The sequence below is a fragment of the Pelophylax lessonae genome (assembly GCF_965119305.1).
Source record: "Pelophylax lessonae genome assembly, chromosome: 4".
NCBI lineage: Eukaryota > Metazoa > Chordata > Amphibia > Anura > Ranidae > Pelophylax > Pelophylax lessonae.
The window spans coordinates 62923020-62945643 of NC_138771.1; the positions used below are offsets into that span (position 1 = coordinate 62923020).

The 22624-nt window shown below is 47.1% G+C and overlaps 1 long non-coding RNA gene across 1 annotated transcript; it reads left to right on the forward strand.

Moving 5' to 3' along the window:
• Positions 1 to 4518: 4518 nt before the first annotated feature.
• On the forward strand, positions 4519 to 7939 carry LOC309554443. Its single transcript, XR_014225233.1, has 3 exons — positions 4519 to 4654; positions 7293 to 7520; positions 7751 to 7939. It is a non-coding gene; the product is annotated as an uncharacterized lncRNA (long non-coding RNA).
• Positions 7940 to 22624: the final 14685 nt, after the last annotated feature.

A 22624-nucleotide genomic window follows, 5' to 3' on the forward strand; every position in this document is an offset into this window, starting at 1 on the left:
TTGGCTTTGGGACAGGAAGTGAAGGGAAATCTCCCCAATGGGGACACAGATGGCAAAGAAATCCTGACAGAGGTTCTATACCTCCCTTACTCTATTCTAAATGGGGGAAAAAAATGTATTTAGTTCTATTTTAACATTTAAGTTGTATGTGGGGGGGGGGGGGGTGATGGGGAGTCTGAAAGAGGGTGCAGCATATTACACATGGGGCTCAGCGGGGGTGGAGTGTCTGCAGACACGAGCAACTGCTACTTTCAGAGAGGGGGAGGGGAGAGAGCTTAAATAGTTATTTTGAGGGTCATTTTAACCCTTTCACTGCTGGACATTTTTATGTACATTTTTCCATTTTCCATTTTTTTTTTCCAGTGTGCTAATTGCTCATTTCTACCCTCAAAACATTCCATAGTTTGTGAAGTGATGAAGGCCCCGCCCATTCACACCTCTGACATACATCTGGATGGGAAACGCCCATTTTTTTCAAGTGTTTTCTTTTTTTTACCCAACAAGCATAGAGCAGTCTATTCGTTTTATTGGGCCGCCCTATGTGCGACAAACATAGCAATGTAGCACATGGCGTGTTCCGGGTCACGTTTTTTATTGTTCGCAGCGATTCCTCACATGTGGGGTTCGAATACCGTTTACATATATGTGCGCGACTTGAATATGCGTTCTCTTCTGCATGCGAGCACTGAGGGATCGGGGCATTAAACGTTTTTTTTTTTTCCTATTTATTTTATTCTTTATTTTACACGGTCCCTTTCATTTCTGTCACTTTTATTCCTATTACAAGGAATGTAGACGTCCCTTGTAAAAGAATATAAGGATAAGGATGACCGGTCCTCTTTTTGGAGGGATGTAGGGTCAAAAAGACCCCAAATCTCTTCTTTACCTTTAACCACTTCCCCCAAATGTACGCCCCGTACGTCCTTGGGTGTCAGTGGTAATACCGGGATGGTGGGGGCACCTACAGCCATCATCTCCGTATCATTGTTTGCAGCCAGCGAATTCTGTACAAAGCAGAAGTCATCTGAGGGGCCAATTAGCCACTGGATCACTTCTGCGGGTTCCGGAAGGCGGTCCCTCCCCTGCCCCCGCCCCCACCACTCCAGTCCCATCGTGGAGGCCGGGAGTGGTGCGGCCGGGGGCGACGGTTGCCCTGTACAGAGAGAGAGGAACTGCCATCATTCTCCTCTCTCCTTAACTCTGCAAACCGGGAGCGACGAGTATTCATCATTTCCCGGCTTCGACCCCTTTGTTCACCTGTCCATCAGTGACCAGAAAAGCAGCCGATCGGACCGATCTCAGTCTGATCTGCTGCATGGGGGACCAGAGGAGAGATTTGGGGTCTAATAGACCCCAAATCTCTCCATAAAGAGGACTTGTCACAGCCCATGCTGTCACAAGAGATGCTGTTCATCCCTTGGGATACAACAAAGTTATTACCAAAATATAAAATAAAGAAAAGGGTAAAAAATTGTTTTTTTTTGTAAAATAAATAATAAAAAAATAAATAAAGCGCCCCGTCCCACTGTGCTTACGTGCAAATGGAAATTGATACGTTACTCCCGCACACATATGTAAACGTTGATCGCACCGCACATGTGGGGTATTGTTGAACATCAAAGCGATGCGATAATTCTATCACCAGACCTCCTGTGCAACTCTAAACTGGTAACCAGTAAAGGCATTTAAAGCATCGCCTATGGAGAGTTTAAAGCAATGTAGTTTGCTGCCATTCCACGGGCAGACGCAATTTTAAAGCGTGACATATTAGGTATCTTTTTACTCTGCGTAACATTATCTTTCACAGTATACAAAAAGATTGGGCTAAGTTTACTGGTTTATTGTTTTTTTTATACTTGAAAGTGTTTTTTTCCTAAAAAAATTGTGTTTAAAAAAAAACGCTGAGCAAATACCGTGTGACATAAAAAAATCGCAACACACACCATTTTATTCTATAGGGTCTCTGCTGAAAAAAAATATATATAATTTTTTGGGGTTCTAAGTCATTTTCTAGCAAAAAAAAAAAAAATAGTTTTTACATGTAGGAGCGAAGTGTCAGAATAGGTTTGGGAAGGAGGGGGTTAAAAGCAAATGCTTTCAAAAAAATAATAATGTTTACTTCCAGCCTGGACTGGAAGTCACGTCATGACGTCGCTCTGGTCCTCCAAGGTCATAGAGTGGATGAAAGAGTACTAACTCTTTGATGGTTTATGGGAGCAGCTGGCTGCAACACCAGATCCTTTCTCAGGTGAACTGGCGGAAACGGTAAGCCCGGGAAACACCGACGAGTGTTTCATGAGCCGCTTGGAGCGGTTTCATGAGAAAGCTGGGTACTGGGGTTATGGGGGATATTTTCAACTATAATCCCGAGAAACCACTTGCAGATTCCAACGGATATATACGTATTGCAGGTGGCAAGTGGTTAAAGTAGATCTCATATAAGCTTTAATGCTAATTTCATGTTATGCAGCTTTCATTAAACCCTTACTTACTGGGCACCTAAACCCCCTTCCTGCCCAGGCCAATTTTCAGCTTTCAACTCTGTCACTTTTTGAATGACAATTGCGCGGTCATGCTACACTGTACCCATATGATATTTTTATCATTTCTTTTCATAAAAATAGAGCTTTCTTTTGGTGGTATTTAATCCCTACTGGGGTTTTATTTTTTTGCTAAACAAACAAAAAAATGTTATATTAAGGGTCATGCTGATGGGCACAATTTATGTTAAAGGGCACTCGAATGGGCATATTTTATGTTAAGAGCATTGCTGATGGACACGTTTTGTTTTGCCCGTCTCTCTGAGTCATAGCACAGACTTGAGATTCGGATCTTGGCCCAAAGCAAATTTTAGCGGCCGGACCTCCTTGAATGTTAATTCATTACCCCTGGCCTAGGCCATCTTTATGTAGAGCAACAATTCTTTTTTTCAGATCCTCAGAGAGTTCTTTGCCATGAGGTGCCATGTTGAACTTCCAGTGACCAGTATGAGAGAGTGAGAGCGATAACACCAAATTTAACACACCTGCTCCCCATTCTCACCTGAGACCTTGTATCACTAACGAGTCACATGACACCGGGGTAGGGAAAATGGCGAATTGGGCCCAATTTGGACATATTCAGTTAGGGGTGTACTGACTTTTATTGCCAGTTGTTTAGACATTAATGGCTGTGTGTTGAGTTATTTTGAAGGGACAGCAAATTTACACTGTTATACAAGCTGTACACTCACTACTTTACATTGTAGCAAAGTGTCATTTCTTCAGTGTTGTCACATGAAAAGATAGAATAAAATATTTACACAAATGTGAGGGGTGTACTTACTTTTGTGAGATACTGTATAAACCTCAGCACAATTATTTAAAAAATAAAATAAAACTCTTCCATTGTGTCTGATTTTGTGTACATTGAAAATAAATGGAGAGCTAACACTTCATCTGAGCCGACCATAAAGGATTATTTCACCTTTTAGCTAAGAATAATAAATGGCAATTTTTTAGCAGGTAAGAAATCGTACATTTACTTTTTTTTTGTTTTAGGATCCTGTAAAGCATTGCACTGAGATAAGCAGATCCCGGGTACCATGCCGCTCTCCTTCACACTGGCAGTTTAAAAAGAAAGGAAAAATCGGTTGGCAGCTACCAGGTGAGGAGAGAGAGTTGGGGGGAGGGGAGACTTAGCCCCCTGTATACAGCTCCAAGATTTACAGTTTGTTTCTCTTGATCCCTATAATCCTATCTATCGATCCCTATATCCCTCACAATCCCTATACATGTGTACATATGGGGGAGGGGTGACCTGTCATCAATGGGGTGGAAGGATCCAATGAAAGGGTGTCGGTTATTTTATATCTATTAATATCCACAACACTTACCAATCCCAGTGTCGGTATTTCGGGGAGGTCCATTGGCTTTACGGCCGAGACCAATACATCTGAGAACGGCTCTGGCGCAGCCGCGCACAAAAGCCCGAGCCCTCTTCATTTTGGGGGGCTTCTTGGTTGGGGTATCTGCAGGATGGTCACTGATACCTTCTTCCATAGCTGCTCTTCCTATGGGGGGTTTCTCTTTGGTGTTTTTCAGAGAAAAAAGCTGTTTACATTTAAATTGGTTCATTATTAAGAATAATGAAACACGCTTTAAATGTACAACGATGAAATCGCAATGAAATTGAATTCAAATGAAATCAAATCCAATGAAATCGCAAGAAATATCTCAGCAGAGATAAAGACAGGTCTTCACTGGTCAGCGTCAACACTTGTCTCAGTGATTTCCCGCTCCTGCGGCTCCTTATATAGGCTATGGCTCCTCCCACTGGTCATGTGACTTTTTTTTTTTTAAAATCTCACGATGACTCAGCAAAAAAAAATAACTGACGATTTTTCTTAAAGGAGCCTCGTCCTTGTTTGCGAGCTGTGTGAATTCAGGCTGTAGGCTCAGTATACGGAACTAATAGGGATACGGCTCCTGTAATAACATGTTTTTCTGGAAGTGACAGTTATTTTCACTGACATTTAACGGTAGCGGCTAGTTCCTGCCCAGTAGAAGGACCCTGGTGATGTCACAGACCATGTGACTGTTTGGTCACATGGTACAGAGAAGTACAGGAAGTGGATGGAACTCATCACATCCCATGTGTCTGCTCTGCAGGGAAGGTCAGTTCCCGGGTTTTATTCTGCTTCTTCTTCTGCAATCTCTGCCAAGGAGGGGGGAGATGTCTGTATATGGGGGGAGATGTCTGTATATGGGGGAGATGTCTGTATATGGGGGAGATGTCTGTATATGGGGGGAGATGTCTGTATATGGGGGAGATGTCTGTATATGGGGGGGAGATGTCTGTATATGGGGGAGATGTCTGTATATGGGGGGGATGTCTGTATATGGGGGGGGAGATGTCTGTATATGGGGGGGGAGATGTCTGTATATGGGGGGGAGATGTCTGTATATAGGGGGGAGAGATGTCTGTATATGGGGGGAGAGATGTCTGTATATGGGGGGAGAAATGTCTGTATATGTGGGGGGAGATGTCTGTATATGGGGGGAGAGATGTCTGTATATGGGGGGAGAAATGTCTGTATATGGGGGGAGAAATGTCTGTATATGGGGGGAGAAATGTCTGTATATGGGGGGAGAGATGTCTGTATATGGGGGGAGAGATGTCTGTATATGGGGGGAGAAATGTCTGTATATGGGGGGAGAGATGTCTGTATATGGGGGGAGAAATGTCTGTATATGGGGGGAGATGTCTGTATATGGGGGAGATGTCTGTATATGGGGGGGAGATGTCTGTATATGGGGGAGATGTCTGTATATGGGGGGGATGTCTGTATATGGGGGGGGAGATGTCTGTATATGGGGGGGGAGATGTCTGTATATGGGGGGGAGATGTCTGTATATAGGGGGGAGAGATGTCTGTATATGGGGGGAGAGATGTCTGTATATGGGGGGAGAAATGTCTGTATATGTGGGGGGAGATGTCTGTATATGGGGGGAGAGATGTCTGTATATGGGGGGAGAAATGTCTGTATATGGGGGGAGAAATGTCTGTATATGGGGGGAGAGATGTCTGTATATGGGGGGAGAAATGTCTGTATATGGGGGGAGAGATGTCTGTATATGGGGGGAGAAATGTCTGTATATGGGGGGAGAAATGTCTGTATATGGGGGGGGAGATGTCTGTATATGGGGGGGGAGATGTCTGTATATGGGGGGGGAGATGTCTGTATATGGGGGGGAGATGTCTGTATATGGGGGGAGAGATGTCTGTATATGGGGGGAGAAATGTCTGTATATGGGGGGAGAAATGTCTGTATATGGGGGGAGAGATGTCTGTATATGGGGGGAGAGATGTCTGTATATGGGGGGAGAAATGTCTGTATATGGGGGGAGAAATGTCTGTATATGGGGGGAGAAATGTCTGTATATGGGGGGAGAAATGTCTGTATATGGGGGGAGAGATGTCTGTATATGGGGGGAGAGATGTCTGTATATGGGGGGGAGAGATGTCTGTATATGGGGGAGATGTCTGTATATGGGGGGGAGATGTCTGTAGCTGTATATTCGGGGGGGGGATGTCTGTAGCTGTATATGGGGGGATGTCTGTAGCTGTATATTCGGGGGGGATGTCTGTAGCTGTATATGGGGGGATGTCTGTAGCTGTATATGGGGGGATGTCTGTAGCTGTATATTCGGGGGGGATGTCTGTAGCTGTATATTCGGGGGGGGGGGGATGTCTGCAGCTGTATATGGGGGTCTGTCTGTAGCTGTATATGGGGGGATGTCTGTAGCTGTATATGGGGGGATGTCTGTAGCTGTATATGGGGGGATGTCTGTAGCTGTATATTTGGGGGGGGATGTCTGTAGCTGTATATGGGGGGAGGATGTCTGTAGCTCTATATGGGGGGAGGGGGGAATGTCCCCCGCTGTGTTTTCTGGGGGGATGTCCCTCGCTGTGTATGGGGGGGGATGTCCCTCGCTGTGTATGGGGGGGGATGTCCCTCGCTGTGTATGGGGGGGGGTGTCCCTCGCTGTATATGGGGGGGGGATGTCCCTCGCTGTATATGGGGGGGGGATGTCCCTCGCTGTATATGGGGGGGGATGTCCCTCGCTGTGTATGGGGGGGGATGTCCCTTGCTGTATATGGGGGGGATGTCCCTCGCTGTGTATGGGGGGGGGGTGTCCCTCGCTGTGTATGGGGGGGGGTGTCCCTCGCTGTGTATGGGGGATGTCCCTCGCTGTGTATGGGGGGGATGTCCCTCGCTGTGTATGGGGGGGATGTCCCTCGCTGTGTATGGGGGGGTGTCCCTCGCTGTGTATGGGGGGGGTGTCCCTCGCTGTGTATGGGGGGGATGTCCCTCGCTGTGTATGGGGGGGGGTGTCCCTCGCTGTGTATGGGGGGGATGTCCCTCGCTGTGTATGGGGGGGATGTCCCTCGCTGTGTATGGGGGGGATGTCTCTTGGGGGGTGTCTCTGTGTGTCTCTCTCTCTGTGGCTGTATGTGTGTAATATATATATATTTCTATCAGTGTTGATTCATCCTGTTTTTGTATTGTTTCCTTCCTCTTATTTATATCAGTGTTGATTGGTGGACTGACTGTATGGGAAGGAAACAATTGAACTTCTTTTGGAGGGGGGAGGGGGGTTATTGGGTTGAGGTTCGGTGTCATGTAAATGTGTAGCAATAACCAGATTGGAGCAAGGGGCTATTTGGCTGAAAGGGGTGGAGATTTGAAGGGTTTAAAATTGGTCACAAACTGGTTTTGGGCAGAAAAACTAACTTTGTCCTTTTTGCAGAACTGCAGTGAAGCTGAGAAGATTGTTTGAAGGATGGCGGCCAGAAACGGGAAGATTCCAAAGAGATCCCTGAATGGGTGAAAGTGTGGAAGAATGGTGGTCAGAAGAAGGGAGGGAAGAAGACGACAGCTGAGAGATCGGGAAACCCTCTCCTACCTCCCTTTCTCTCACTCCTCTCTATCCTCCTCTGCGTCAGTTCTGGCTCAGTCCCATGCTCCTCCTGGGTCGGTTCTGGCTCAGTCCCATGCTCCTCCTGGGTCGGTTCTGGCTCAGTCCCATGCTCGTCCTGGGTCGGTTCTGGCTCAGTCCCATGCTCCTCCTGGGTCGGTTCTGGCTCAGTCCCATGCTCCTCCTGGGTCGGTTCTGGCTCAGTCCCATGCTCCTCCTGGGTCGGTTCTGGCTCAGTCCCATGCTCCTCTGGGTCGGTTCTGGCTCAGTCCCATGCTCCTCTGGGTCAGTTCTGGCTCAGTCCCTTGCTCCTCTGGGTCAGTTCTGGCTCAGTCCCATGCTCCTCTGGGTCGGTTCTGGCTCAGTCCCATGCTCCTCTGGGTCGGTTCTGGCTCAGTCCCATGCTCCTCTGGGTCAGTTCTGGCTCAGTCCCTTGCTCCTCTGGGTCAGTTCTGGCTCAGTCCCATGCTCCTCTGGGTCTGTTCTGGCTCAGTCCCATGCCTACTCCTGGGTCTGTTCTGGCTCAGTCCCTTGCTCCTCTGGGTCGGTTCTGGCTCAGTCCCATGCTCCTCTGGGTCTGTTCTGGCTCAGTCCCATGCCTACTCCTGGGTCTGTTCTGGCTCAGTCCCATGCCTACTCCTGGGTCTGTTCTGGCTCAGTCCCATGCCTACTCCTGGGTCTGTTCTGGCTCAGTCCCATGCCTACTCCTGGGTCTGTTCTGGCTCAGTCCCATGCCTACTCCTGGGTCTGTTCTGGCTCAGTCCCATGCCTACTCCTGGGTCTGTTCTGGCTCAGTCCCATGCTCTTCTGGCTCAGTCCCATGCTCTTCTGGCTCAGTCCCATGCCTACTCCTGGGTCTGTTCTGGCTCAGTCCCATGCCTACTCCTGGGTTGGTTCTGGCTCAGTCCCATGCTCTTCTGGCTCAGTCCCATGCTCTTCTGGCTCAGTCCCATGCTCTTCTGGCTCAGTCCCATGCCTACTCCTGGGTCTGTTCTGGCTCAGTCCCATGCCTACTCCTGGGTCGGTTCTGGCTCAGTCCCATGCTCTTCTGGCTTAGTCCCATGCTCTTCTGGCTCAGTCCCATGCTCCTCCTGGGTCGGTTCTGGCTCAGTCCCATGCTCCTCCTGGGTCGGTTCTGGCTCAGTCCCATGCTCCTCTGTCTATCCAGTGCTATTTCCCCCTGGGGCTGTTGCTATTTATGCTCATCCTGTAGTATTGATGGGGAACTTGCTGGGGGCTGGGAATGGGGGTGGAGGGGTGGGATATAGAGGTTGGTGGGGGTTGAGGGGTGGGATATAGAGGTTGAGGGGTGGGATATAGAGGTGGGTGGGGGGTGAGGGGTGGGATATAGAGGTTGGTGGGGGGTGAGGGGTGGGATATAGAGGTTGGTGGGGGGTGAGGGGTGGGATATAGAGGTTGGTGGGGGGTAAGGGGTGGGATATAGAGGTTGGTGGGGGTTGAGGGGTGGGATATAAAGGTTGGTTTGGGGTGAGGGGTGGCATATAGAGGTTGGTGAGGGGTGGGATATAGAGGTTGGTTGGGGGTGAGGGGTGGGATATAGAGGTTGGTTGGGGGTGAGGGGTGGGATATAGAGGTTGGTTGGGGGTGAGGGGTGGGATATAGAGGTTGGTTGGGGGTGAGGGGTGGGATATAGAGGTTGGTGGGGTTGAGGGGTGGGATTTAGAGGTTGGTTGGGTTGAGGGGTGGGATTTAGAGGTTGGTGGAGGGGTGGGATTTAGAGGTTGGTGGGGGTGAGGGGTGGGATATAGAGGTTGGTGGGGGTGAGGGGTGGGATATAGAGGTTGGTGAGGGGTGGGATATAGAGGTTGGTGGGCCAGGTTGGGACTATGTTGGTGCACCTGTTTGTTGAGAAATGATCACTCAGTCATTGGATGGAGCGATCACGTGGTAAAGGGCCACTGTCATTGGCTCTTTACCATAACCGGCAGAAAGGGCGATTCTGGGAGGACATCCCTGTACGCCCTCCCAGAATAACCGAACACCATTGTAGCCATCATTGGGCTATGCCCCGTTCGGCACGCGGTGAATCTTAGTTATGCGATACCCGGGAGGTGGGGCTTTGCATTACCTATGTTTCACAGTATTTGGCCAAAGTCGATCCCCCATGCCAGTCCCTGTGAAAATTAGGCATTGCCCCCAAAAAATGTATGTGGCTACTGGAGGTCCTTTAGTATAAGTTTGCCAAGTTTGGTGCCCTGAACCCCTGTGGTTTGGGCCCTACATTTATAGTAGCTGCACCTGCTATGTTATTCTATGGCAGGGTCATAGCCTGTGTGTCCTTTTCCCACCCCCGCATCATCCAGCCTGTGTATCCCCCCCCCCCCCCATCATCCAGCCTGTGTCTCCTCCCCACCCCCCCATCATCCAGCCTGTGTCTCCTCCCCCCCCCCCCCTTCATTTAGCCTGTGTCTCTTTCACCTCCCCCCCCCCATCATCCAGCCTGTGTCTATTTCACCTTCTCCCCACCCCCCATCATCTAGCCTGTGTCTATTTCTCCCCCCATCATCCAGCCTGTGGTCTTCTTTCCCCACCCCCCATTATCCAGCCTGTGGTCTTCCTCCCCCATCATCCAGCCTGTGTCTCACTGTCATCCAGATCCAGACGATTTCTCAGCATGTATGGGATAATTCACTTAAGTTGTGTTCAGGAGAGACGGCTCTATAATTTTCATCGACCTCCCATACAATGTTATGCACAGACAACACCCACCCCTCCTCTCCAAGCACAGAATTAGGCCCCTCCCACTGCTGACAGCTCCGCTCTATCGCCTCCTCCCTCTTTCCCTCACTATATAGCTTAGCAGAGCAGTTCTATAATATTCCTCCACTGCTCAGGCACATTGTTGAGGTGATACCAGCTTTTTGTGATGGGGCCACACCGGAAGTGACGCGGTCAAGAATTTTCATGAGTTGAGGAAAACTTTAGAAAACCATCAGACGCACATAGTGAATGAGGGGCGGGGCTAAGGCTAAGTTATGGCCGCCATCTTTAAGTAGGTGCAGCCCAGTGAGCCTGATCAAAAAAAGTATGGGGTAAGTTTGAGTCACTAAGTAGACGGCTATAGGTGGGGGGGCAGATAATTATTTCAGTAGAAGTTACACTGGGGGGGGGCCTGTGCAGGAAGATATGGGGGTGGGGAGAGAACTGACCACGGAGAGGAGTTTATTACCCAGATGCCAAGTTTATGATCTAAAGAGACCTTCACAATGTGTGTGGGAATAGATTACCGTACACGTTTCCTAATGTTACACTTATTCATCTTCACTTTTATTACAATTCCACATTAAAACCTGCTTTTTGAACTAAATGTTTTTACTGTTTTCTTCTCCTGTGTCTATCTCACTTACCTACAACCAATCAATAACTTTCTAGTCACATGGGTAGATTCATCCAATAGATGAAATCCACATAGTAGGAGGTGTGGTTAGTGAAATAAGATGTTACCTGCGGAGAATTGTGTAATGTTCTTCTTCCCAACAAAGTCCTCCAAGACCACCAAACAGTCCAGGATTTAGGGATGTCCAAGTTGTGTGAGTTTTTTTTTTTTTCTAAATCCCTTAGGCACAGCTGGGTAATCCCTAAATGCTGGACAGGTTGGTGGTCCCTAAAGGGCTGTGTTGGGGATCAGTGGTGGAGTGAACAAGTCCAAAGGTTGTGGGAACAGCACAGTTGTCGTACAAGTAAGGTAGAATATCCAAAAAATGGTCCAATGGCTATTCGTTTTCCTGCACAGATCTTCACAGACCACACAGGTTCAAGGTGAGAGTTCACTAGGAGTCCATTACACATGGAAGAATATTGGAGTCCTTTAACCACTTGCCGACTGCCTAACGCCGATCTACGTCGGCAGTCAGCCCCTCACAGGCAAAGTGACGTAGGGCTACGTCACTAGCTTGTGAGGGTCTAGGGAGCGAGCGCGCGCCCCCGGAGGCGCGCTCCCGCGTGGTCACGGACCCCCCCGCGTGTGTGACCGGCGGACCCGATGTCCGCCGGTCACTCGGCGATCGGCGGGGGAGAGGGAGAATGTCAGGCAGCTTGTGTAAACAAGCCACCTGTCATTCTCCTTGCTGTTAGGATACTGATCACTCGGATCTAGTATGTAGATCCGTTGATCAGTGTCCATACAGCTCAAGCCCCAGCCAATCACAGTAGAAAGCACGCCCCTAGGGATACACACAGCCCCTCCCTCCCAAATAAAGTTAACCCCTTCACTACCAGTGTATTTTTAAGGTAACAGTGCATATATATAGCACTGATTACTGTAGAAATGTCACTGGTAACCCCAAAAATGTCAGTCAAGGGTCCGATCTGTCCGCCGCAATGTCGCAGTACCGCAAAAAAAATCGCAGATCGCCGCCATTACACGTTAAAAAAAAAACAACAAAAATGACAGAAATCTTTCCCTTTGTTAGTAAACGCGATAACTTTTGCGCAAACCAATCAAAATACGCTTTTTGCGATTTTTTTTACCAAACATAGGTAGCATAAAACAAATTGGCCGAAAAAGTAAAAAAATTTTGATTTTTAAATTTTTTTTTTGGGGAATTTCATATAAAAAAATGTGAAAAATATTGCTATTTTTGCAAAATTGACGCTCTTTTTTTGTTTATAGCGCGTGATCAAAAAATCGCACAGGTGATCAAATACCACCAAAAGAAAGCTCTGTTTGTGGGAAAAAAAGGACGCCAAATTCGTTTAGGTACAGCGTCGCACGACCGCGCAATTGTCCGTTAAAGTCACGCAGTGCCGAAGTGCCGAAAATACCCCCTGGTCGGAATGGGGGTAAAATCTTCCGGGGCTTAAGTGGTTAAAGGCCACATTAGTACCCAGGAGCTAAACCACAATGCAAATGTATATTATGAAACCGCATGACAGAAACAAAATCAACAATGTTGCTGTCTTTTTATTTTTTTTTTTCTTAACCACTTTAATACCGGGCACTTTCACTCCCTTCCTACCCTCCCCCAATACCGGGCACTGGGACAGTTTTAGTGTGCGCCAATTTTATAACATTAGGTCATGACAGAAGTAGGGAGTTTGCACTATTTGTGCTGGTTCCCAACTTCCATGTTGCTCTGGTGATATTTGCAACATTGCTTCCCGTTTATTAAAGTCTAAAATTGCTCTAATAATCTCCACCAAACTGGGGGTGTCGGAGTCTCCATTTCAGAAGCCAATTGTGATGTATAAAACAGATGCAATGGATGTTATACAGTAAATCTAATAACAGCCATTCCACCTTTTCTCACTACCCCAAGACTCACGACTGGGACTCTCTGTAAAAATCACCCTGTATTGGCGTTAGAAACAAATCAGACCAGTACCCATGAACTAAACCATTCTAGGTATAAAATTATACTGAGAGAATATAAAGAGAAAAACTAAAATCTTAACATCAACAATGTTTTAGTGTTTCTGTGACTTTTATTAAAAAACAATGACATGAAGATGGGTGATGTATGTAATCACAGTGCCGTATATCCTCCCTCAACCAGGGGAGGACTGGGCCAGGGGGCTGGGGGGCAATTGCCCCTCGGGCCACTCTGATACCCTATAAAAAGGCTGCACCGCTTCTGCCACAGACATGCCTAAAGGATTCCTGGTGAAGAGAAGTAAAAAGTCCCCACTGCTGACCTACTGAGTGAGGGATACAGACAAGGACAGAGCGCAGCCCTCCCCCCAGCATGGATGGTGTAAACTGTGTCTGAGCAGAGGCCGGTTCCATGCCCCACTGGAGACTCTCCTCCCCCCAGCCAGCCTCAACTGAGCTGTCCCAGCTCTCCCCAACCGCCCCCGCTAGCCAGGTCAGGAAACCAGATTCGGCCAGTGGGTAGAGAGTACCTGGAGTGGAGCTTCAGCCTGAAATGGGGGTCAGGAGGAGGCCGGAAAGAGAGAGAGTGGGAGGGGGCCGAGTCGCTGCACTATGGACCTATGTGTTGTACTTGCCCCCTGGGCTGAAAGTTGCCAGTCAGCCCCTGCCCTCAACCTTCCACAGGTCTATATATTGTCCACTCTGTTTTCTCCAGTGCCCTTCACTTTCCACATTGCTGCAAATCCCCCCCCCCCATATGTGCGGTACCCCGCTTTCCACACTGCTACAGCTTTACAAAGGTCGGTGCAGCTAAATCTCCCTACCTGGCCCAGCAGCATCCGGTCATCATGAGCCACAAGGCCTGCAGCAGGTCTATGTGTGTAACGTGCTCAGATCTCAGTGAGTGCCGTCTTGTGCTCCACAAAAGATAAAATCATTCCCTTTATTTGCTGGAAAACTTGCAATCAAAGTTTAATTAGCAGTATAGGAACTAGGAACTCCTATCCCTATAAAGGACCATTCTTAGCTGGAGGTATAAAGGTCCTCTGAGTGGATAGGAACTAGATTTCTCACTGTGAACTGGCTAGTTCCTATCCTTTACCAGGACCCGACCACTATGGAGAAAAAGGTCCTTTCGCAGGATAGGAACTAGCTCCCTCACTGTGAACCGTCTAGTTCCTATCCCTGTAAAGGACCATTCTTAGCTGGAGGTATAAAGGTCCTCTGAGTGGATAGGAACTAGCTCCCTCACTGTGAACCGTCTAGTTCCTATCCCTGTAAAGGACCATTCTTAGCTGGAGGTATAAAGGTCCTCTGAGTGGATAGGAATTAGCTCCCTCACTGTGAACCGTCTAGTTCCTATCCCTGTAAAGGACCATTCTTAGCTGGAGGTATAAAGGTCCTCTGAGTGGATAGGAACTAGCTCTCTCACTGTGAATTGTCTAGTTCCTATCCCTGTAAAGGACCATTCCTAGCTGGAGGTATAAAGGTCCTTTCGCAGGATAGGAACTAGCTCCCTCACTGTGAACCGTCTAGTTCCTATCCCTGTAAAGGACCATTGTTAGCTGGAGGTATAAAGGTCCTTTAAGTGGATAGGAACTATCTCTCTCAATGTGAACTGTCTAGTTCCTATCCCTGTAAAGGACCATTGTTAGCTGAAGGTATAAAGGTCCTCTGAGTGGATAGGAACTAGATTTCTCACTGTGAACCTACTATTTCCGATCCCTGTAAAGGACCATTCCTAGCTGGAGGTATAAAGGTCCTCTGAGTGGATAGGAACTAGCTCTCTCACTTTGAACCGTCTAGTTCCTATCCCTGTAAAGGACTATTCTTAGCTGGAGGTATAAAGGTCCTTTCGCAGGATAGGAACTAGCTCCCTCACTGTGAACCGTCTAGTGCCTATCCCTGTAAAGGACCATTCTTAGCTGGAGGTATAAAGGTCCTCTGAGTGGATAGGAACTAGCTCCCTCACTGTGAAACGTCTAGTTCCTATCCCTGTAAAGGACCATTCTTAGCTGGAGGTATAAAGGTCCTCTGAGTGGATAGGAACTAGCTCTCTCACTGTGAACCGTCTAGTTCCTATCCCTGTAAAGGACCATTCTTAGCTGGAGGTATAAAGGTCCTTTCGCAGGATAGGAACTAGATTTCTCACTGTGAACCGTCTAGTTCCTATTCCTGTAAAGGACCATTCTTAGCTGGAGGAATAAAGGTCCTCTGAGTGGATAGGAACTAGCTCCTTCACTGTGAACCGTCTAGTGCCTATCCCTGTAAAGGACCATTTTTAGCTGGAGGTATAAAGGTCCTCTGAGTGGATAGGAACTAGCTCCCTCACTGTGAAATGTCTAGTTCCTATCCCTGTAAAGGACCATTCTTAGCTGGAGGTATAAAGGTCCTCTGAGTGGATAGGAACTATCTCTCTCACTGTGAACCGTCTAGTGCCTATCCCTGTAAAGGACCATTGTTAGCTGAAGGTATAAAGGTCCTCTGAGTGGATAGGAACTAGATTTCTCACTGTGAACCGTCTATTTCCGATCCCTGTAAAGGACCATTCCTAGCTGGAGGTATAAAGGTCCTCTGAGTGGATAGGAACTAGCTCTCTCACTGTGAACCGTCTAGTTCCTATCCCTGTAAAGGACCATTCTTAGCTGGAGGTATAAAGGTCCTTTCGCAGGATAGGAACTAGCTCCCTCACTGTGAACCGTCTAGTGCCTATCCCTGTAAAGGACCATTCTTAGCTGGAGGTATAAAGGTCCTCTGAGTGGATAGGAACTAGCTCCCTCACTGTGAACGTCTAGTTCCTATCCCTGTAAAGGACCATTGTTAGCTGGAGGTATAAAGGTCCTCTGAGTGGATAGGAACTAGCTCCCTCACTGTGAACTGTCTAGTTCCTATCCCTGTAAAGGACCATTGTTAGCTGGAGGTATAAAGGTCCTCTGAGTGGATAGGAACTAGCTCCCTCACTGTGAAACGTCTAGTTCCTATCCCTGTAAAGGACCATTCTTAGCTGGAGGTATAAAGGTCCTTTCGCAGGATAGGAACTAGCTCCTTCACTGTGAACCGTCTAGTGCCTATCCCTGTAAAGGACCATTGTTAGCTGGAGGTATAAAGGTCCTCTGAGTGGATAGGAACTAGCTCCCTCACTGTGAAACGTCTAGTTCCTATCCCTGTAAAGGACCATTCTTAGCTGGAGGTATAAAGGTCCTTTAAGTGGATAGGAACTAGCTCTCTCAATGTGAACTGTCTAGTTCCTATCCCTGTAAAGGACCATTCCTAGCTGGAGGTATAAAGGTCCTCTGAGTGGATAGGAACTAGCTCCCTCACTGTGAACCATCTAGTGCCTATCCCTGTAAAGGACCATTCTTAGCTGGAGGTATAAAGGTCCTCTGAGTGGATAGGAACTAGCTCTCTCACTGTGAACCGTCTAGTTCCTATCCCTGTAAAGGACCATTCTTAGCTGGAGGTATAAAGGTCCTTTAACCACTTGCCGACCGCCGCACGACTATCTACGGCGGCGGTCAGCCCCTCACAGGCAAAGTGACGTAGGTCTACGTCGCTCGCCTGTGAGGGTTTAGGGAGCGAGCGCGCGCCGCCGGAGGCGCGCTCCCGCTCCCGCGTGGTCACGGACCCCCCCGCGCGTGTGACCGGCGGACCCGATCGCCGCCGGCCACTCTGCGATCGGCGGGGGAGAGGGAGAAAGTCAGGCAGCTTGTGTAAACAAGCTGCCTGTCATTCTCCTCTCTGTATGAGAGATGATCACATGGATCTACTATGTAGATCCATTGATCACTCTGCATACAGTTGAAGCCACAGCCAATCACAGTTAGAATCACGCCCCTAGGGACACACACAGCCCCTCCCTCTCAAATAAAGTTAACCCCTTCACTACCAGTGTATTTTTACAGTAACAGTGCATATATATAGCACTGATTACTGTAGAAATGTCACTGGTAACCCCAAAAGTGTCAAAAATGTCAGTCAAGGGTCCGATCTTTCCGCCGCAATGTCGCAGTACCGCAAAAAAAATCGCAGATCGCCGCCATTACGCGTTAAAAAAAAAAACAACAAAAATGACAAAAATCTTTCCCTTTGTTAGTAAACGCAATAACTTTTGCGCAAACCAATCAAAATACGCTTTTTGCGATTTTTTTTACCAAACATAGGTAGCATAAAACAAATTGGCCGAAAATATTAAAAAATTTTGATTTTTACATTTTTTTTGGGGGAATTTCATATAAAAAAAAGGGAAAAATATTGCTATTTTTGCAAAATTTACGCTCTTTTTTTGTTTATAGCGCGTGATCAAAAAATCGCACAGGTGATCAAATACCGCCAAAAGAAAGCTCTGTTTGTGGGAAAAAAAGGACGCCAAATTCGTTTAGGTACAGCGTCGCACGACCGCGCAATTGTCCGTTAAAGTCACGCAGTGCCGAATCGCAAAATACCCTCTGGTCGTTTAGCAGCCAAATCCTCCGGGGCTTAAGTGGTTAAGTGGATAGGAACTAGCTCTCTCACTGTGAACCGTCTAGTTCCTATCCCTGTAAAGGACCATTCCTAGCTGGAGGTATAAAGGTCCTCTGAGTGGATAGGAACTAGCTCTCTCACTGTGAACCGTCTAGTTCCTATCCCTGTAAAGGACCATTGTTAGCTGAAGGTATAAAGGTCCTCTGAGTGGATAGGAACTAGCTCCCTCGCTGTGAACCGTCTAGTTCCTATCCCTGTAAAGGACCATTCCTAGCTGGAGGTATAAAGGTCCTCTGAGTGGATAGGAACTAGCTCCCTCGCTGTGAACCGTCTAGTTCCTATCCCTGTAAAGGACCATTCCTAGCTGGAGGTATAAAGGTCCTCTGAGTGGATAGGAACTAGCTCTCTCACTGTGAACTGTCTAGTTCCTATCCCTGTAAAGGACCATTGTTAGCTGAAGGTATAAAGGTCCTCTGAGTGGATAGGAACTAGCTCTCTCACTGTGAACCGTCTAGTTCCTATCCCTGTAAAGGACCATTCTTAGCTGGAGGTATAAAGGTCCTCTGAGTGGATAGGAACTAGCTCCCTCACTGTGAGCTGGCTAGTTCCTATCCTTTAACAGGACCCGACCACTATGGAGAAAAAGGTCCTTTCGCAGGATAGGAACTAGCTCTCTCACTGTGAACCGTCTAGTTCCTATCCCTATACAGGACCTGACCACTAGGGGGCTAAAAGGTCCTTTAGCTGGATAGGAAATAGCTCACTCACACTGAGCCAGCTATATAGAAACATAGAAACATAGAATGTGTCGGCAGATAAGAACCATTTGGCCCATCTAGTCTGCCCAATATATCTGAATCCTATGAATAGTCCTTGGCCCTATCTTATATGAAGGATAGCCTTATGCCTATCCCATGCATGCTTAAACTCCTTCACTGTATTTGCAGCTACCACTTCTGCAGGTAGGTTATTCCATGCATCCACTACTCTCTCAGTAAAGTAATACTTCCTCATATTACTTTTAAACCTTTGCCCCTCTAGTTTAAAACGGTGTCCTCTTGTGGTAGTATTTCTTCTTTTAAATATGCTCTCCTCCTTTACCGAGTTGATTCCCTTTATGTATTTAAAGGTTTCTATCATATCCCCTCTGTCTCTTCTTTCTTCCAAGCTATACATGTTAAGGTCCTTTAACCTTTCCTGGTAAGTTTTTTCCTGTAATCCATGTACTAGTTTAGTAGCTCTTCTCTGAACTCTCTCTAGAGTATCTATATCCTTCTGGAGATATGGCCTCCAGTACTGCGCACAATACTCCAAGTGAGGTCTCACCAGTGTTCTGTACAGCGGCATAAGCACTTCCCTCTTTCTACTGCTTATACCTCTCCCTATACATCCAAGTATATTCTACCCTGAGAAAGGACAGGGTCCTTCTACTGGCCAGGAACTAGTCGCAACCGACATTTAACCCTTACAGTCCCATGTCTGAAATAAAAATCTGTATTCCTATGATAAGACGGTGAATGTTGTCTTATAAATCCTCCCAGAGATCAAATCTTCCCATTTATTTCATCATTCTTACAAAACAATTATTTTTCCACTTTTTAACCCTTTAACTGCCAAACTATCCCCCCCTTTCAGGTTTTAACCCTTTCACGACTAAACTATATATTTAATTTTTTTTAAAAACTTTAACTGTAAATCCAATGTTCCCCCCTTTCATTTATTAACCCTTTCACTGCCAAATCTGTTTTTTGTTTTTTTTTCCATTTCTTGGCCATATGTTAAAATATAAATAAAGGAAATGTTTTTAGTTTTGGATGGAGTGGAGAGGGATTAGAACACCTGTTAGGTTTTTATCGCTGTGTGCGCCCCCTTTAGGGATATTCACCCTCTTGTGTTTTATGTTTACCATTACCACCAAAAGTGAAAGAAAATTCCAATATTTGGGTTGTCACCAGAAGCAGAATTAGAGGGAAATCTTCCAATGGGGACACTAGTTCTGGTGACACCCTGGAATTATGTCACATGGGAGGATTTCTCTAACTTCCGTTTTTGTCTATGGGACAGGAAGTGAAGGGAAATCTCCCCAACGGGGACACAGACGGCAAAGAAAACCTGACAGGGGTTCTATCCCTCCCTTGGGGAAAAATGTGTCTTTAGTTCTATTTTACCTTTTAACTTGTATGTGGGGGGAGTCTGAAAAAGGGTGCAGAATATTACACATGGGGCTCAGCGGGGGTGTAGTGTCTGCAGACACGAGCAACTGCTACTTTCAGAGAGAAGGAGGGGAGAGCACTCAGATAGTCATTTTAACCCTTTCACTGTTGGAAATTTATTTATGTATTTTCATTTTTCCAATGTGCTAATTGCTAATTTCTGCCTTCAAAGCATTCCATAGTTTGTGAAATGAGGAAGGCCCCGCCCAGTCACACCTCTGACATACACCTAGATGGTAAACGCCCATTTTTTAAATTGTTTTTTTGTTTTTTTTACCCAACAAGCACAGAGCAGTCTATTGATTTCATTGGGCCGCCCTATGTGCGACAAACATGGCAAAGTAGCGCATGGCGTGTTCCGGGTCACTTTTTTTATTGTTCGCAGCGATTCCCCACATGTGGGGTTCGAATACCGTTTACATATGAGGGCGCGAGGTGCATATGCGTTCTCCTCTGCGTGCGAGCACTGAGGGATTGGGGCACTAAAGGTGTTTTTTTTTCTTATTTATTTTATTCTTTATTTTACACGGTTCCTTTCATTTTTGTCACTTTTATTCCTATTACAAGGCATGTAGACATCCCTGGTAATAGAATATAAGCAGTGGCGGCTGGTGCCGTGGGGGCGCAGGGGCGCCACCCCCCTATCCATGCTTCCGACCCCCTAATCTACATGCGGGCGCCGGATGCATGGACTTCAATGTGGCTTTTTTTTTTTTTAGCCATGTGATTAGAGCCAGAGGCTCTAATAGGCTAAAAAAAGGGTGGGCTCAGGGCGCAGAGCACTGCGCCCTGAGCCCACCCAGTTGTGTGACAATAGCAAATGAAAATTCGCTATTGTCACACGGATCCTCCTCCTCCTTGCCAATCAGGAAGCGGAACTTGAGACCCGTTTCCGGATTGACCAAAAGGAGAAGCCATGGAATTGGGCATTGGGGAGGAGGGATGAGAAGCAGAAAACAGGAGGAAGAAGCCGAAGCCGCTGCCTGCTGCTGCAGATATCCAGGCAGGGTGAGTGAGCGGGGGAGATCCTGCCTGTCCTCTGTCCTGTCCCCTGTTTCCTGTCTCCTGTCCTGCTAAGGTCCTGGGGAGGGGGGGTTATGGTGCACGGCCTGGTGTGGTCCGCGGGGGCCGCCCCACGGGTGCTCCATGGGCCATATAAGGATAAGGATGACCGGTCCTCTTTTTGGAGAGATGTAGGGTCTGAAAGACCCCAAATCTCTTCTTAACCTTTAACCACTTCCCCCAAATGTACGCCCCGTACGTCCTTGGGTGTCACTGGTAATACCGGGATGGTGGGGGCACCTACAGGCATCATCTCCGTATCATTGTTTGCAGCCAGAAAATTCTCTACAAAGCAGAAGTGATCTGAGGGGCCAATTAGCTACTCGATCATCGATCACTTCTGCGGGTTGCTGAAGGAGGTTCCACCCCCCTCCCCCGTCTCTCCAGTCCCATAGAAGAGGCCGGGAGTGATGCGGCCGGCGGCGATGGCTGCCCTGTACAGAGAGAGAGGAACTGACGTTGTCCCCCTCTCTATGTAACCCTGGAAACAGGGAGCGACGAGTATTCATCATTTCCCGGCTCCGCCCCCTTTGTTTACCTGTCCATCAGTGACCAGAGAAGCAGCCGATTGGACCGATCTCAGTCTGATTGGCTGCATGGGGGGGGGGGCCAGAGGAGAGATTTGGGGTCTAATGGATCCCAAGTCTCTCCATAAAGAGGACAGGACATGTCACGGCCCATGCTGTCACAAGAGATGCTGTTCATCCCTTGTGATACAAATAAAGTTATTACCAAAAAATAAAATAAAAAAATGGTATATATATTTTTTTTAAATAAAATAAATAATAAATTATAAAAAAAGTAATTAAAGCGCCCCCGTCCCACTCTGCTTATGCAAATGGAATGCATACGTTACACCCGCACATATATATAAACGGTGATTGCACCGCACATCTGAGGTATTGTCGCGAACGTCAAAGCGATGCGATAATTCTATCACCAGACCTCCTGTGCCACTCTAAACTGGTAACCTGTAAAGGTATTTAAAGCATCGCCTATGGAGAATTTTAAGGTCCGTGGTTTGCCGCCATTTCACAGGCAGACGCAATTTTAAAGCGGGAATTGTTAGGTATCTTTTTACTCGGTGTAACATTATCTTTCACAGTATGCAAATAATTGGGCTAACTTTGCGGTTTTATTTATTTTTTTATTCTTGAAAGTGTTTTTTTTTTCCAAAAAAACGCTGCGCAAATACCGTGTGACAACAAAAATTGCAACACCCATCATTTTATTCTATAGGGTCTCTGCTAATAATTTTTGCTAGTAATTTTCTAGTACAAGAAGTAGATTTTTACATGCAGGAGCGAAGTGTCAGAATAGGATTGGAAAGGAGGGGGTTAAAAGCAAATGATAACAAAAAAATTATTTTTTCGCTTTAAAGGAAAAAAAATGTATTTACTTACAGCCTGGACTGGAAGTCACGTCATGACGTCGCTCTGGTCCTCCTCCCTGTACTAATGACACTGGCAGGGAAGGGCTAACCTAGGGGTGACCAAAGGGTTAAATGTGAGCCTAGGGGAGTGTTTTCTAACTGTACAGGGGAGGGACTTCTGGAATCAACACAGAGACCTGTGATTCTATATAGAAGGATCACAGGAGCTCTGTGATCATTCCAGAGAGAAGAACGGTCAGCTGTGTTTACAACATCCAACCGTCCTTCTCTCTCAGCGGGGATCGATCGCGGGTGCCGGTCCTGTGATTTGGATTTGGCACCCCCGCTTCCTAATGGGGAAAGCACGCTCCTGCGAACCGACGTACTCAAACGTCGGTTCTTGCAGTCGAGCCAGCCTGCCACAGTATATCTGTAAGTGGTTAACCCCTTAATGGCCCCTGGGTTAACCCTTTCCCTGCCAGTGTCATTATTACAGTGCATATTTTTAGCACTGATTACTGTAGTAATGTCATTGGTATCCTCAAAAGTGTCAAAAATGTCAGTTAGGGGTCCGACCTGTCCGCCGCAATGTCGCAGTCCCGCAAAAAATCGCAGATCGCCGCCATTACTAGTTAAAAAAAAAAAAATAATGGCATGAATCTTTCCCGTAGTTTGTAGACGCGATTAACTTTTGCACAAACCTATCAAAATACGCTTATTCTGT